Genomic DNA, 14,576 nt, shown 5'->3' with positions numbered 1-14,576 from the left:
ATAGCTGCACATTTATTTAGAGAAACCAGACAAAGAGTTTCTAGGCCTCAAAGTCAGCATAACATAGAACAACAGAGGGGTGGTGCTGTACCCTGTGCCACTGGACTGGTTTCACCCACACCCTCAGAGTAATGGACACAGTTTGTACCCTGGTAAAATGGAAAATAGGGAAGATTATAGAAAACCCCTCATGTCCTTCATTAGCACATCATACCCTGCTCCTCTGGCAGAGTGCTGTGCACATTATAGTACAAACCATTAAAAAGGCTCCAAGAAACACAGGTGGCCTACACTTACTAATTTGAACTGTAACAAACAACACAAGTTCCAATCTTACCTCCTCAAGTATTTGATTTCCAGTGACTCCTGCTTCCAAAGCAAGTGGAACACCCACCCTCCCTCCATACCTCCCCACCACCCACCCACGATCCCAGCCCCCTGCTCCCAACATCCCTGAGTCTCCCATCACATCCCAAATGGAGCTTCCATAAGCCAGGAGCACAACCCACAGCTCCCCTCCGTGACCAGTACACAGTGCAGGGCACACCTCACAACAGGGAGCTCCTCAGGCAGAGGATGGTGTGTGTCTGTGCCAGCCCCTGCCTGGGCAGTGATAGTTTCCAGGTGAACTGTGCCATCACTTCCATCACTTGTTTGTTCCCAGCCTTATCCCTTAGATGCCTGCCAACACTTTGGCTGGAGACATGTACACTGACATCTTAAAACATCTCTGGTCAGAACCTGCTTGGTTTTCTTACCTCTTAAATTTAAAAAAACAAACCAAAACAACAAAAGCAAAACAATGAAGTGACATCATTGTCACTGACAGATTTGCATATTCACTGCAAAAATCTCAGTCTCAATGGAGACATTTTCCTGATACACTGATATTTCTGAGCAAGTTTGCAGAAACCATAGATGCTCATCACATCTTAGCCACACCGCTAGAAAGACACTAATACCTCAACAATGTAGGGCTGGAAAAGTCTGGATAAACTGTGCAAGGTAAATGCTGGAAATCATACTCCCTAGTTGAATAGTTCTCCCTCTCTCCCACAGTTTTCCCATCCCTGCAGCACAGTGAGATCATGAGCCTCCTCCTGCCATGCCCTGCCACACTGGAGTGATGGACTGTGACCGCATCACTGCTATCATGGAGTTTGCCTTCTTGTCTTTTCCACTACTTGGATCATACATAAAAACACAGCAAGGAGCTGATTCAGCTATTGGTCTTTTAGGGGTATCTCCCACTTTGCCCAGGTCTCCAGCAGGTGTTGGTCCTGTTCCCAGAGGGCTGTCACAGCACGAGCCTGGCTCCTGCTCAAACAACAGGTCACATTCCCTGTGACCAAATCTGCTTTACATCTCCTCAACTGGGATTATCTGCAATTCAGAAAAGTGAGTCCATTTAGAACAGGAAGCCCAGACAACTGAAAGACCAACTTTCCTTTTCTCCTGAGCTGGTAGGAAAAGGTGATGGGTGAACAGTGGAAGTGGGAACAGTCTTCTCATTCCCCTCCCCAGGGACCCATGCCCAGCACAGTGGCTGCACTGGCAGTGGCATTGCTGCCCCCAGATTTAACTCTCTGCATGCCTCAGACACACAGAGTGTCTTTCCTTGACCATGTCTGCACCCCCAGCAGCAGGAGGAAGGTACCAGATGCCCAAGGACTGCAATTAAAAGCTTGACTGCTCCTTTCACACCCAGATGGTGCAAAATGAACCCGACAACACGATTACAGGCGCTGCATCGCATCCCTGCTGCCAGCACCTGCTGCCCAGAATTAAATCCCTCATTATCACCCCCAAGATCCAGAAGCTCAAGGGAGGCACAGAGCATGAGAATATTCAAATCTTATGCCTTCAAAACAACAACAGAAAAAATTATTTTGCTTTAGCATATTTTTAAATGAAAACCAGCCATCTCTGTGCTTCTTTGTTTAAGATCAGATTACTTACCTGGAGCGGGCTGGGAAAGCAACACCTACTTCCTGAGCCTCTCCAAGGAAACTGGCCAGATGTGATGCCCACAGGTTCAGCTGCTTTGTTGTGGGTCAATCCCTTCGGAGGATAAGGAGCTCAGCCCATCAGTGGAGTGTGGAAAAGGAGAGGCTGACTGTGGATCAGTGTTCCCAGTCGGCAGCTGCGAGGCACCATCCCCCGGCACTGAGGTCCAGCTGCATCCCCACGGATTATGCTCTCAGCTCACTGAGCCACACTGCCCCACGGACACTTAGGACATGTCTGTCTGTCTGTCTGTCTGTCTGGGGTGGCACAGCAGCCTGTGGGTGGGCAGCTGGCTGCTCGATGGCAGGGTTGTAAAGCTCCCAGCTCTGTCCTCTCTCCCGTGCAACTGGCAGAGCTGGCAAAAACACTCTCTGCACCTTTCCCCAGCTCCCTCCCCTCCAAACTGCTGCCAGGCTGCTTCAGTGGCCGTAGCCCCTGCACGTCAGTAACAAAAAAAGCACAGGAATGATGATTTTCAAAAGCCAAAGGACAGTCTAGGAAACAGATACTGAAAGGCTAGGCAACAGATTCCCCTAAGTTCATGCAAAGGGTTAAAACCAGCAGCATTCTCACTAAGGGAAGAGAAAAAAGCCAAAACTATGAAAGATTTAGGAGCTGTGAGCTAATCAATTTTAAGAAGTTCTCTGTGCTAAATGGAAAAGATGAAATACCAGAGCACAGGTCATTCTCAATGCAATCACTAAGTTAAATTAGTATTTGAATAAAAGAATGCTTACATAGCTAACACAAAGTTTCCATATGTGCTGAGGTACAAGATGAAAGGGGAAAAAAAGAAGAAGGGACCCCCAGTTTTGTGCAAGGGATCCCAAATTCTCTTTTTCAGTTTATCACCAGAAATTATGCTGAATAGAATCACAGAATCATAAAATAACAGAACTTCCTGAGTTGGAAGGCATCCACAAAGATCACCGTGTCTAACTCCTGACTCCACACAAGATGGCTCCAAAAATCCCACCATGTGCCTGAGAGCATTGTCCAAATGCTTCTTGAACTCTGGCAGGCTTGGGGCTGTGACCACTGCCCTGGGGAACCTCTAGTCCAAGAAAAAATCTCAACATCTTGTAGCTTTATTTTATTCAACATAAACAATGGAATAAAATTAGTCTAAATTATTTTGGAACACTCCAATATTAAAATACGGAACTAGACCATTTTTTAATGGGAGAGTAGGTAAAAGCTACTAATTCATAATAATATTCTTTCTAAGAAAATTTCCTACATCTAAATATTGCTCTTCTGTGCTTGACTCTCATAGCAAAATGGGTTTCTTTTTTTATTAGTACATAACAGTCTAAAATCTATAAAATGCTTCTTTTCTCATCCAGCCTCTTTGCAAAGCAGTTTGTCATACATAAAATATGACGTAAACACTAAGATTGTATTCACTTTAGAGTAACAGCATTATTCAGCAGAGTGGATTATTGCATTAGAAAGAGTGGGTTTCCTGGAACTCATTTATCATTTACTGCAGGATGTTGATATATCTGCCATTTCTTTCAGCTGACTTTAAAAGGGTTTGTCCGAGACATGCAGCACTGCTTCCCTTTCAGTGATTTTTCTTTACTTTCATCATGAATCCAGTAGAAACAACTCAGGAAAAAAATATATTTTGCTAAAGGGAAGATACTGCCTCTCACCCCTTCCTGCCCCAAAAGACAGTTAAAAATCAGTCAAAGGTGTAATTGTGAAAGCCAGCAGAAGCTTCATCTGGAAAACAGTAAAGCCCCCCACCAGGTTGAGAACAATGTGCTTTTGAGTCACACTTTTCTTCTTTCCTTTACAACATCATCAACACTATTTTTGGAGTTAGGTTTTATACCAAGGAACATATTGAATTGGACATCTACATAGACTTCGAGTCTGGGGGGATGGATTTTGCTGTTTTCATGACATATTTTATTGTGGCAAATACAATCATTCAGTTTTCATATGGATAGTTGCATATTCATCACCCTAAGTATCACCACTGTCTGGGACATCTGAAAACAATTTCTGAGCTGCTTTTTTTTTTTCCCCCACTTGTTGCTAGTAATTACTTCAACAATGACTATTTAGCAGCCTCCCAGGGAGCATCTGCATGACAGTTGCTCATCGGGCTTCCCACAACCAGAGCAGACTGATTGATGCCACTGCTCCACGGACCGACAGCCAGCCCCGCTCGGCGACGAACGGACACAGGGACAGCGACCGCAGCTTCCCCAGCGGCTTTGTCCAGCCCATCTCTGTTGCCTGGCCTCCACTGCTGGCTGCACTCAGTGTAAATCCTCAGCTGCCTGGCAGCTCTCAGGCAATGCTTTGGTGCCACCAAAACCAACCTCCAGAGCTGCAGCTGCCAGGCAGGATGCTCCTGCAGAGAGGCACGGACACATGGAGACCAGCAATGAAGATCAGAGGCAGTTTCAAGTCATTGCTTGAACATAACTAATCTTGTATGAAAACAATTGCTTTTCTTCCCCTCTTACTTCTCTGCCTTCTAGCCCTAATCTCCCTTATGCAACACACAAGTAATATACTTACCACTTTCCATATAACGTGATTGGGGGGGGTTATTTGACTTTTCTCATTGAAGTTCCACAGCTTTGTTACTCCCCACTCTTTCAACACCTGCATACACACACGTCAAAACCACTCAGTGCAAGCAAGCTCAACTCCCAGAAAGCCCTGTCAGTTGGGCACTATTTACATGACAAAACAATATCTATTGTTTGATAGGGGACAGTGCCAGTGTGCAAACACACATGCATGACATATCTCTTCCCATTTGCATAAAACCAGTTAGGAGATCTTTCCAGCTGACTGCTGTTTAACAGAAGTGCCAGAGCCTAACCTTGGGAACCAAGCAGACACATGGCTGTGCTCATGGGAGGGTGGGGGTTTATGTTACCATCACACACAGTGGGGCTTCTGGATGGGAGAACTGTTCCTCACTGTCACCCTCTGTGCAGGAGCCTATTAAAATGACTGCAGGACCTCATTCTGAGCAGAAAGTGCCATAACCCTTTCCACAACCATCTTCCTGTCCTTCTCTGCTGTTCTCCCTTTTCTGATCCCAAAACATGTCCTGTGCTGCAAGGGTTCAGATTATCTTTGGCATGGACAGCATCTGCCATTCTGTTTGGGGCCCCTGCTGCTGCCATGTCACAGTGCTGGTGCAGAGGTCTCCTCCTGCCCATGTATGACCTGAACCCTCTTCCCTGCTAGCACAAGCAGCCCCACACCCTCCCAGACAGCATATAACAGTAACCCAGGTTAATACTGCAAAAGACATTCCAGAAAATTTCAAGAAAAAGTAATTCCTACACTTACAGATTCTTTTTCAAGGCCAGAAAACACCACTACAATAATCTAATGCCAACCAGCACCAAGGCACAAACTCCTATTTGAGCTGGATCCTATCTTTTATACACACTATTAAAGATGTGCAGCCAGGCAGTGATCAGGAAATGCTCTGGCTGACACAGCAGAGAAGAAAAGAACACATTTACCAGCTTCAAAATATTCTTCAGCTGGCAAAAGAGCACTGGAAATGCTCTTCCTCTTCAAGAAAAACATGACTTAGGAGCTGCCAGCAGCAATGACGCAGCCCCTCCTGCACCTTCACAGCTGATGTCTTGGGAGAGCACTGGGAGATGGGGTGAGGTAGGTGAACCAGTGCCACCCAGCTCAGCACTGAATCATGGAGACAACATGACTACACGAGATGTTTGGATATTGGCACAATGTTCCTCAGTTTTGCTGGGCTTCTGGCATGGGAGCAAGAGTCTGGCAGGCAGCGTGTCAATTAAAAGCTTAACAAGGCTCAAGCTCAAAGCCAGTGGATGAAATCTTAGGGATGAAGAGGCCAGGGTGGGAGAAAGGTGTATTCAGACAAGCATGGCTGGAAATGCTGAGTATGTCCACTACAACCCCAGAGAGGTGTGTGCCCCTGTTATGGTGCACACCATTATCATCAAGAGATGACGATTTTTCCATTTGCCTCCCACCACAGGGTACTGCAACAGCAAGAGGAAGCACAAATATCCAGGGATTTGGCACACCCTGGAAAATGGGCAAGTGAGAGAAACTGAACACAGCAGGGAAGCAGACATGGAGGTCACATTTTTTTTGCATAGAATCACCCCACCAGTCAGCACAGCTAGGACAGTAATTCTCATTTCCTAGAGCCATGCGCTCATCTCCCAGCGCTGCTGTTGAGAAACTGGCTGTAACTCCCAAGAAAAAAAACATTATTGATGAGCTAAATTAGCTGCATCTGATTCACACAGGGAACCTCTTTAGGAAAGATTCCTAACTTGCTGAGTCTGCCAGAGGGCTCTCTCTGACCTTAGCAGACTTTGCAAGAGACCTGAAGAACTGGGGAGCAACTTTAAATCATCTCTGAGGAGATCCTAATAAGGAGAGAAAAGTTCAGGGACTTTACCCTATCCTACCCAGAGTTTAGGGCAAAGATAGCAAAGATTCTAATGCAGTGCACAAAGCCTCCATGCTGCACATCTCCTGTGGTGCTCAGTGTTTTGGGTCACACAGCAGCAGCTGAAGGTGATAAAGCTTTTCCTCTTGAGACCATGGGCTCAATTCTGCTTTGGTAGCCAGGTCAAGTCAGCCACCAAAACTGCTGTTTCCTGGCAGTGCAGGGTCCTACATGACACCCACAGAAGGTCTCTACTCCTATTCTAGTGCAAAGATGTTCATAAATGACCAAATTATTCCAACACATATCAAAGGATACATTTGTCAGCAGTCTCAGCAAATTGACTGGACTGCCATGTAAAGGCACAGAAACTGGGGCAATGAACAGAGATTTCAATACTGTCAGTACTGTACTCCAGACAATTAAAATACTCTCTTCCCCACAAAATAAGCTGGTTTATCAAAATGATACTAATATTTATCTCCTATATTGACAAACATAATGAAGTATGGAAGATCACTCTAGAAGATCCCTGTCTTCTTCCCTTCTTTCATTTCCTTCATTGCTTTCTTGTCTAGATAAAACACTGGGTTTTTTGCCACTCCCTTCTAGATAACTTACTCCAGCTCTCTGCTCATTCATCCCCTGACACAGCTCTTTTGAGGCTTGGTACTCAAAACCACACAGAATATTTGCAGAGGGCTCTTGATGTAAACAGCCCTAAAGGCAACCTGGTTGCAAGGAGAGAAACACTGAGCAGAGTATGTGTGCTGAAAGAGGAGATGCCTGCTGGACTGTGAGCCTGGGAGCCAGCAGCATCCTTGAGAAGAGCAGTCAGCATCTTTGAAGGGCAGCTGGGTTTTCAGAAATCACAGCCATCCTGAGATACCATCAAGGAGTAGAAAACCAAGGAACTTATCATCTGAAAAGGTGAAAGAAGTGGGAAAGGTGGAAAAAGGGGCAAACATCCTGAGCAAATAAGGTTAAACAATTGCCATTGGCTGTTCTAACTGCAAGAACAGGAAACAGTGGTCTGAGATGTGAGAAATCATCATCTTCTTGTTTCTCCCAGCTGAAAAACAAATTAACAGCACCTCTTGGCTGCTGAGGTGAGTGTGTTGTACACCTTCTAATGTCTCTGTGCCATAGAAAGGACTTTTTACCCAAATTGGAGCTTTATCCTCTGGTTATTTCCTGCACTGCTTGTGGTTTTCCTGCACAGGTTGAGCTCCCCACACAAACTTTCCACAAGATCTTCTAGACAAACTCTTTGACCCTCATCAGGGATGTCTGGCTGACTACTAGCTTCGTGACAAGGCTCATCATTGATGTGAGACTCTGCCTCTTGCTTTACTGGTCTTCCCCTGGGACCACTTCTGTACTAGCTGAAATCCCCCATGGTCAAAATCTTCTTATTCCTGTAGGCCAGTTAACCCTTCAGTTCATGATGACCACACAGTTAATAATTCCCTCTGATCTCCTCTACAGATCAACTTCTGCATCTCAGAGCCCTGGAACTGGGCTTTGCCTTTCCTTGCAACTGCATCAGACAGATCAAATTCACTTCCCAGCACACTCCAAATTCTCAGACTTATTTCTGCAGCTTAAACAGTAATTCTCTGCCTTGCAGGAATCAGAGATCCATTCTTACAGTGTAGTGCTTGGCACTCAACTCTGAGCAGAGTTTAATCCTCTTGATTTTGGACCGAGTGGAGCTAAATCCCCATGGATTTCCTCTCCTTTTGAAGTTCCTGCCTTTCCTCCCTATTCCACCCTCCCACACCGCTTAGAGGTTCTTTCTGTCCCACCACCCCGTTTGTAAATTGAGGGTTAAATGCTGTTTCTATTTTTCATAAGCTGGGGTCACCAAGAAGAACACAATGGACAAGCCCAATGGTCCTGTTTTAGCACTGACTTCTCTGTAGTTACACAAGCAGGAGGGGCAGAATCAGTAATAACTCGCAGAACCAAAACCCACAAACACTTCAGGCAGCAACAGAGAATGTATCTACCTGGAAACCCTTTCATATTGTATTAAAGGATTGTTACATCCATGTTTTACAACATGCTGCAGTCCCCTCAGGAATAAAACAATTACTTTAGCAGCATCCCACAATACAAAGTACCTAAATAAGCCAAATCTTTGAGAAAAACAAGTCTGGGGGATAAAAATAACTTTAAAAATAAAACTAAAAAAAAATAAAGTGTTTTGCACACATTCTATGGGCTGTATGCATCACACCAGATGACATTTTTTGTTGCTTGACTGTATTGTGCTATTAACTTAACAGTTCTCAAATAACTCACCTCTTCAGTCAGAGGTGTCCATTATGGAAGCTGAGGACAGTGGGACCAAAGAGCTGGAGTAACCATGTGGAGCAAGCACTCTAACTCACCATGGGAAAACACTCAGATTGGAAACGAGATGCAAAAATGAACCAGTGCAGAAAGTATCAGCAAATCTGAGTAATGACTTATCTTCTGCATGGACTGCAGAAATCACATCACACTCTCAGGTCTGATTTTCTAAGCCCTAGTCAGTGATCCCACAAGAGCAGCTAGTCCTCCAGCACTGAGAGTGCCTTGTTTTCCAGAAACAATGGAACCCTTTGGTGCATGGAAAGCCCCTCCTTGTGCAGAGGATGGGGCTTCCTAGGGGGACAGTCTGTGACTTTATCTTGAAGAATTCAAGCTAGCTAAGCTAGCCTCCTGCTCAGGGAAATCCCATTTCAACGTTTGACACTCCTCAAGCCTCTGGTCCTCAAAAATGGAGCTCAACAGAGGCGTACAAAGACAGCAGAGGAAGCAAGGAACTACACACCCCAAAGAACACAGCAGTGCAATGTAAATACCATAACCCAGTGCCACAGGTTCAGTCAGAGCCCTTCACAATCCCTAGTTACCCAGGAACTGGAATGCATTTCTAAAATGCAAAATGCATGGCATTATTTTTATACATTTTAGACAAAAATTCAGAAAGGTCACATTTGTTTTTTACTCACTCTTAAGGATCTAGGATTCAGTTTTTTCTGATGAAAATTTATAGCTGTGTCTTGCAAGGCAACCTCTGGAGAAGGACAATGGGGATGCCAGCTTCAGTCTTTCCAGTGTTGGCAACAACAGCAAGTCTCTGTACACTGCTCCTGGGTGAGGAGAAACACATCATAAATGGAGAATCACAGCAGAGTGAGAACACAGAAATTTAATACCACTGTTTTCTGCAGCACTCAGCTGCCAGCATACACCTGGGCAAACCCAGGCTTTTCCTCCTGAGGTTTATACACCCACTTCCCATCATAAACAAGTTCCAACCACAGCTCTCCAGTTTGGTTCCCACTAACTGACCTCTGAAAATAAAACTGTGCAGCTCTCACTGCTTTGTAAGGATGAGGAAAATGCAACAGAGACTTTAATTTCTTCCCAGAAATCACGTGACAAATCAATAAAATCAGGAAAGGGACAAGTTCACAACAGTGTTCATGAATGATGGAAGTCACTTGGCCCGCATGAACTTTTGAGAGCTGAAAACTGCTAAGGATAAATAATCTCTCTTGATCTCTGAAGCAAAAATCATTGCTGAAATGCCAGTTCAGTGACATCAATTAGAAAATGCTGTTGGAAGACCTTACCATCCCTCTTTCCTACTAATTAAAATTACCACATAATTTAGCTGCTTTTGCTATCCTTTTTCCTAATACATTACGATCAGCAGATATGTTGCAGTACAAAAGCATAAAGGCATTGGAAAACTAAGCACAGTTATGTCTGTGACTTGACCTTTTGGTACTGTTTTGCTGACTATGTTGTCAATGACAATGTCACTGTCTTGTGAACACACCTTGCTGTTTCATTTTAATTGGAAATAGCAATTGAAATATAAAGAACCAAATAAATAAACTGTATTTAAACTACAGGTAGACTATCAACAGTCACATTCAAGATGATGTGCAAAAAGACAGTCTAAAGTGAGAATCAAGAAATGGAACTCGGACAGACATCTCCAGAGCTCATCCCTTCTTACAGCTTGGATGAATTTATATGCTACTTCAGTTTAGGAATAAATGGTGTACTCTGAAAACAGGTTCCTAAAATGTCTCAGAGGTGGTACAAGTTCCACAGGTTATGTGCTCTTATAATTTCATGCACAAACTGGAAAAATAGAAGGTTCCTTTAAAAAAAAAAACAAACAAAAACACAAACCAAAAACAAACCACAAACAAACCAGAAACATTCATGCAAAAACATAATTAAGTCTAATTCAAGATAATTTGATTAGTTGTGTCATTCTGTTCATCTCAGCAGGTTCATTGGGTCATTGGGAACACAGCTAGTGTGATTTCACTTGGGTATCTTATCTCTTATCTATACTCTTTGAAAACTGCAGGCTAACAGAAGTAACTCCACAGCAATACAAAGTCTATCTGGCAAATAGTATCTACAGTATGAAATTAACATAACATGCTGCTAATTTACATATTACTTGTTTAAGACTACTAACAATCTGAAACTCGGTTCAAAGAAAAGGGTCCAGAAGGTGAAATAGATGCCTGTTCTGTACTCGTGAGGAAAATCAAGCAGCAGCAATTGGACAGAGTGGCAGACAGAGTAGGAGGGATCCAGCAGCAATGCCATAAGCAGTTTAAGAGCCCAGGCATGCTACCCAACATCTTGTCTGAGATCAGAGAACAAAAGCATGGGCAGGATTTCAAGAACATCAGGAACAGCAGAAAGATGGCAGCTGATGTGAGGCTGAGGAGGAAGCACACATTGTCACCTTTGAGGAGGGAGAGGTCAGGAAAGGCACTGCCCAGAATGAAATGTGCAAAGCTGGACTGGAAAAGTCACTGTACCACCAACAACTACTGACAGCACATTGACAAATAAGGGGAGAAGAGAACTGCAGAAGGTGTCTAGAAGAGTAAATGTAACTGGTGATGGTCTGGTCTTTTTTCATGATGGAAGAGGTTCAGATGCTGCTTGCAAAACCAGAGGAATGAGACATGAGGGTGGATACTAAGAGAAGAGCTGAAAAAGCAATTAAATGGTCTGAGATTGTACATGATCATCAGGGCAAGTGGAAGGGTTAGCAAAGGAGGGCAGGCAAAGAACTTCTGCCTTTGCTGAAGAATGACAGGCTTCTAAGAAAGGAGAAGAGAGTACAAACAATGAAAAAGCTTCTTTTGCCAGTATTCTCTTCAAAACAATTGCTGAGAGAGAACTGGAGGGAGAAAAAAGGGAATCTCCCAGGGACAAGTCCATGCTCTCAAAAACCTCACTGTGGCTGTAGAGTAAATATTTATAATAAATTACTACTTCTTTATAAACTGTTGTATTTGCTTAGTGCATATGATTTAAGAAATACACAGGTATTTCCCAAAATACACTCCAGTCCATTACGGAGGAGGTATTTCAAATTTTGTTTTGGTGGGAATAGAAAATTTATATACTCCTCTATTTTCATCAGTCATGCAAGTCTTTGTTAATAAAGATTATTAACACTTTTTTTCGCCTCCCTGCAATTTCTGATGTATGCACAAATGACTTAAAAAATCAACACTGTAACTGTGATATATAAGGGAGCCAATTTAATCACTGGAGATCAATAGCAAAACTTTAATTATCACAGTAAGATGAGAATTCAAGTTTAAGAAAGCGTGACTCTAAAACACTAATAAAGCTGTCCTCATCTTTGAACTGCTGCTATGAGTGTTAAGCATTTCACTTTAGATTAAATATTGCATTCATTGGATGTGCAGTGCTCCTTTTTATGCTGTATGAAAAACACACAAAGCTGTACAAACCTGGTTTTAGCCAAACCCATTATTTTTCATGCATATTAAGTATATTTTAGCAGCATAAATATTAGTTATTATTTTGTACAAGAGTGGTTGTTCCTCTCTAGAACCATCAATGAAATATGTTCATATACATCAGTTAAATGTTTGTATACTTACATTCAATTAATGAAATGCAAAGCACCTATTTCACTACCTTTGAAATACAAATATGGTGAGCTCCACCATTCACCTGGTGTACCTGGTATTTTAAGTGATGTTGGAAAATACAATGAGCTATAAAGCCAAGAGTGGCAAGGCTAGACAATGTTGATACTGATGCTGTAGAGTATTATTTAGGTCTTAATCTTCTAAATCCCAGGGAGACAGATTTGTTTTAACAGTTTGTCAACAGGATAGCATCTTCAAATATCAGCTGTTCACTGAAAGATGATTTTTCCTCAATACTGAGACTGAATAAGGTGGGGTACATATTTTTCAAAATTAATCCATCATAACCATCATCGATCAAACCCTATGTTGGTAAAGCCCATCTAGAGTCCTCTTGAAACAAATTTGTTTTATTTCCTAATGGTGACAAATCTTCGGTCTGCCAAGCTAGAGAAACAGAAGAAGAGAAAAATTCCTGAAAAAAAGCCAGTCTTAGTGAGAAATGAGCTGCAATTAAAGCCTTCCACACATTAACCATAAAAAACAGATCCAAAATTATAGCAGATGCAGCAGCAATTTTTTTAAACTGAATATTGGATTGATTGTACAAACCTGTCCTAGTGAAGGGAGGCAAAAGAGAGCTGGCACTGTGCTTTATAATATATTTGAGGAACAGCACTCACAAAGGGTAGTGTGCAGCCATTCACAGATGGTGCTCATATTTGGTTATTAACCAAGTCTCTCTGAGCTCTGGATGAAAGCAGAAACAATGTTGTGTTTTCTTTGAGACCTTTCTGCAAGTCCAGCCCAGTGGGGACATGTCTGTCTGTGGCTGCACACCCTGCAGAGCTGCACTGTGCTGCCTCCCTGAGAGCTTGGGCCAAGAAAAGATGATTTGTCTGTGAAATTATTTGATGATTTGTCTGAGTAGAAAAAATGGTGAACTCAGCTGGGCTGGGTTTAGCCCAGTGTATTGGATGGTGAGTGTCTGAAGAGTGTTTTATAATGTGCATTATCAGGGCATGACTGGACCTCACTATTAGTGCAAAACAAGCTGGCCTGGGTGATGCTGCAGCAGAGAGCACAGAACCAACCCCTCTCACACCAGGGCATGGCAGAGTCTGTGCCAAGAGCCACTGCCACAGCTCATACCTGCTTTCATGGGCCACATCCAGAGGGGGAGATAGTAATTGGGCCTCTTTGTTCATTCAGTTCTAATCTCTCTGTTGAGACTGACAACGGGGGAGACCATTAGTGTCAGCTCTGCTGGGACTTTCTGTTATTAAGGCTACTTAAGCTTTTCCAAGTAAATTGCATGTGTCAAACTAACAGCACACAGCGATGGGCAAAAAAGCCATTACACAATTGCTCTCCCTTTCTATTGATCCACCCAGGTGCAAGGGGGAAGGGAAAGACAAAACCCTGGAGCCAATTCCCTACAATTCCCTGCTCCTCCCACTCATTATTTTACACTATTTACAGGCAATACATTAGTCATTCCCTCCATTTCTTTCTCTTAACAGGAACCCACAAGTCTCACAAATCTTTGCAATAGTCACCATTCTGGATACACTTTGCTGGATAACTTAAATATTGAAAAAGTTTTGATTTACATTGGTTACATTCCCTTCTACCATGGATGGAGAAAGGCAAACAACTGTAATGCAGGCACAGGAGTGCCCCAGCTGCTTTCTGGCCCCTTCCTCTGACCACAAAGGGACATCACCTCTAATTTTCACACACCTCTGCTTAGATTGCACAAACCCCATGTACAACAACAGCCTGGCCATCCTTTAGAGAAAATATTTTGCTATGTCAAGGCCTCCATCTTCTTAAAGAAAGAGCTAAAAATTGTTTCTAGACTGTCTTCTGAACTGTTATTACAGCCCTTAGCTCCCATCCGAGGCTACAGGATTCCCAGCACCTTTTAATCACCATTCATTTTGCTGTCATTAAAGCAGCAAAGCTATTTCTGGTGCCACCTTCACCATATTTAACCTTACACATGCAAAACCTTAAGTAGAATACAAGTATGATCCTTGACCCTATTATATCACGGGAAATTCGCTGTTAACTTTGATTATTTCACTCCAACTTCTGATACCCAGAGAGCTACAAGGCTTGTTATTTTTTATATTTACAAACAGCTTTAAATCTCTAGGCTATTTTTTTGGATCTTGGAATATGTAGTC

At 43.1% G+C, this 14,576-nt stretch overlaps 1 protein-coding gene across 1 annotated transcript in view; it reads right to left on the bottom strand.

Annotated features, from left to right (window-relative positions):
- ANKRD6 (ankyrin repeat domain 6) overlaps positions 1-14,576 on the bottom strand; it is an 87,669-nt gene that overhangs the window by 36,144 nt on the left and 36,949 nt on the right. Inside the window, 1 exon segment of the mRNA XM_036380000.2 lies at positions 9,442-9,582. The gene's annotated coding sequence lies outside the window, so the exon portion shown is untranslated.

This window comes from Molothrus ater, chromosome 3 (genome assembly GCF_012460135.2).
Source record: "Molothrus ater isolate BHLD 08-10-18 breed brown headed cowbird chromosome 3, BPBGC_Mater_1.1, whole genome shotgun sequence".
Lineage (NCBI taxonomy): Eukaryota > Metazoa > Chordata > Aves > Passeriformes > Icteridae > Molothrus > Molothrus ater.
This window is presented reverse-complemented; position numbering and strand designations above follow the sequence as displayed.